Source organism: Ctenocephalides felis, unplaced genomic scaffold (genome assembly GCF_003426905.1).
Source record: "Ctenocephalides felis isolate EL2017-DRISC unplaced genomic scaffold, ASM342690v1 CF-g0.4_SCAFFOLD_01886, whole genome shotgun sequence".
In the NCBI taxonomy this organism is placed as follows: Eukaryota; Metazoa; Arthropoda; class Insecta; order Siphonaptera; family Pulicidae; genus Ctenocephalides; species Ctenocephalides felis.
This window is the reverse complement of record NW_020538040.1, coordinates 19,444,419-19,447,482: the sequence shown is the minus strand read 5'-3', so window position 1 is coordinate 19,447,482 and position 3,064 is coordinate 19,444,419. Positions and strand designations below refer to the sequence as shown.

Below are 3,064 nucleotides of genomic sequence, written 5' to 3'. Positions count from 1 at the left end.
TTTTCGGACAATCTTTACCAAAAACTAATCAGCACGATTCACAACTTTCTTTCTAATATTCATAATTATACTTGAAATATTTTGATTGCAATAACCAGTTTTAGTAATCACTTTTATATTATCTCTCGAAGTATTTACAGTTTAAACAGTTAAACAGTTTAAAATCGGTTCAGAATCTTTTGCCATCGCATGGAACTGTAAATTTGGCACTTTTCTCCTGATTCTAAAGAAACGGCTCGACCGATCGCCGCGAAAAAACTAAACAATGCGAGCACTTGTTAAGTTACATCGAATTGCTTTTAAATTTTGAAATCGGTGCATCCGTTTTTGAGAGAACGTCTACGAAAGGTCAAAAATTGGCACACATACGCACACACATATAGCATGTTATAACTTTTAGTTTTTTTGAATGTGGTTTAAAAAAATATTATTGTAAAGTAGTGATTTTTATGAAAGGTTAAAAAATTGTAGAAAAATTACAATTTTGCAAGATGGAAATTACCAAATGAAGTTAAAGATTAGTGGTTGTACGTACTTGCGAATTTTAAAACATCATGAACCAACTTTTTTTTATACATACATTAGTTACGAAAGACGTGATTCTGATCATCATTTTAATATTTTATGATTTTGATTTTGTAAACATGTACTTTTATCATAAAATAATTTTTATATTAAAAAGAAAGAATTTTTCTTTGTGGTCAAGACATTAATAAACGTTATCCAACTCTAAAATGTAAAGTTGAAAATCGCGCGAAAGAATTCAGTTAACTTCACTGCTTTACCACATCGGGGACTAAAATTTCGACCAAATGTCATGTCGATTTTTGTCAGGTTATATATCATAGAATAAAGTGAAAATGGCTTCTGTAACAAAAGTGCCGGATGAAAATTTAGAAGAAGAAATAGAAAATGAATTGGAAAATGATGACGAAGTAGGTGATCCTGCCGCTCCTCAGGAAGGCTCAAAGAAGAAGAGGAAAAAGAAAAAAAAGAGACACTTCTCAGAACGTTGAAGAGGTAACTTCACAATTGGAAGAAACCGCATTAGATGACCAAACAAATGTGGAGCATGATCAGGAAAGTGGAGACAAGAAAAAGAAGAAAAAAGAAACCGAAATAAAGCTAAGAAGGTGCAAACCGACCCTCCAAGCATACCAGTTTCCGAACTCTTCGCCGATGGAGTCTTTCCTGAAGGTGAAATCATGGACTATCCTCCCACTAAGGATGGTAGAACGGCTAAAGATAGATTCACCAGCGAGGAGAAGAGAGCTTTAGATCTGATGCACAATGACATTTACAATGAGCTTAGACAAGCTGCTGAAGCCCATCGTCAAACTAGGCAACACATGCAACGATGGATCAAGCCAGGCATGACTATGATAGAAATTTGTGAGGAATTAGAAAACACTGCCAGAAAATTGATTGGCGAAAATGGCTTAGATGCAGGTTTAGCTTTTCCTACTGGCTGTTCTAGGAATCACTGTGCTGCTCATTATACTCCAAATGCTGGGGATAACACTGTACTCGAGTACGATGATGTGACCAAAATAGATTTTGGTACTCATATAAAAGGGCGTATTATTGACTGTGCATTTACTTTGACATTCAATCCTAAGTATGATAAATTATTAGAAGCTGTCAAAGATGCTACTAACACTGGAATTAAAGCAGCAGGGATTGATGTTCAACTTTGTGATATAGGTAAGATAGGTTTTAGCACATTTAATTTATTGATGTATACAATATTTTTTAAAACTTTAGTCAAATATTTATGAATATCCATAAAATTTGATCATTATTATTTATTATAAGCTTATTATATTTGGGGAATAATTAGTTTTAAATATTAATTTGTAGGAGCTGCTATCCAAGAGGTAATGGAATCTTATGAAGTTGAACTTGATGGAAAAACATATCAAGTCAAAAGCATAAGAAATCTTAATGGTCATTCTATTAGTCCTTATCGAATACACTCTGGTAAAACTGTACCAATAGTGAGAGGCGGTGAGACAACTAGAATGGAAGAGAAAATGAGTTCTATGCCATTGAAACTTTTGGCTCAACCGGTAGAGGAGCCGTTCATGATGACATGGACTGTTCTCATTACATGAAAAACTTTGATATGCCATATGTTCCATTGCGTTTACAATCATCTAAAACTCTTTTGAATATTATTAACAAAAACTTTAGCACTCTTGCTTTCTGCAAACGTTGGTTAGATAGAGCAGGTGCTACAAAATATCAAATGGCATTGAAGGATTTGTGTGATAAGGGAGTTGTGGAGGCCTATCCACCACTATGCGATGTGAAAGGTTCATACACTGCACAATATGAGCATACCATAATGCTGAGACCTACCTGTAAAGAAGTTGTTTCCCGAGGGGACGATTATTAAAATAAAGTTATTGAATTTGTTTGTTAGCAGTTTTGATTTATATAAATTGTATATTTCCAATAATATAAATTACTGTTTTGCTACATTGTTTGTATATTTATGGATAATTTGTTTAATCTCTTTACATGAAAGGTTCTGATAAAACATGGAACTATTGCTTGTATGTGTATAGATTTTTTTTTTTTATTACAGTATTTAAGCATAAACTCTCGAGAATGCTACACATGTAGCAAATAAAAAACTTCCAAATTGTTCTCAGATAGATCCATTCATTTAGTATTTTGAAATTCAGTTTGAGCTATCTATATCCACATGAAATAAAAAAAATTCTTTTCATATTATAAAATAAATCTTCATATAAAAATGCATACATCTTTTGGTGGGTACATGACTTAGTAGTTCATAACATTTTAAACATTTAAAAAAAAACTTAACAATTAATAAGTCATACAAAACAAATCACAACCAGCTTGTACTATATTCATCTGACTTTCTTACACGCTCCACCAATAGCTCTGCCAAATTTTCAGTTCCTAAAAATACAATATCATAATTTCACATTTTGAACAGCAACAACAATTTTTACTACCTTCATATAAAATAAGCTCATAAGTATTTTTATATTCCGGCAAGCTTTCCAAAATATGGCTGAGAGTATTGTAAAAT

General features: G+C 32.4%; 1 pseudogene; it reads left to right on the top strand.

Annotated features, from left to right (window-relative positions):
• The first annotated feature begins 860 nt into the window (after nucleotides 1-860).
• LOC113377806 lies at nucleotides 861-2,398 on the top strand (annotated as a pseudogene).
• The last annotated feature ends 666 nt before the right edge of the window (nucleotides 2,399-3,064 follow it).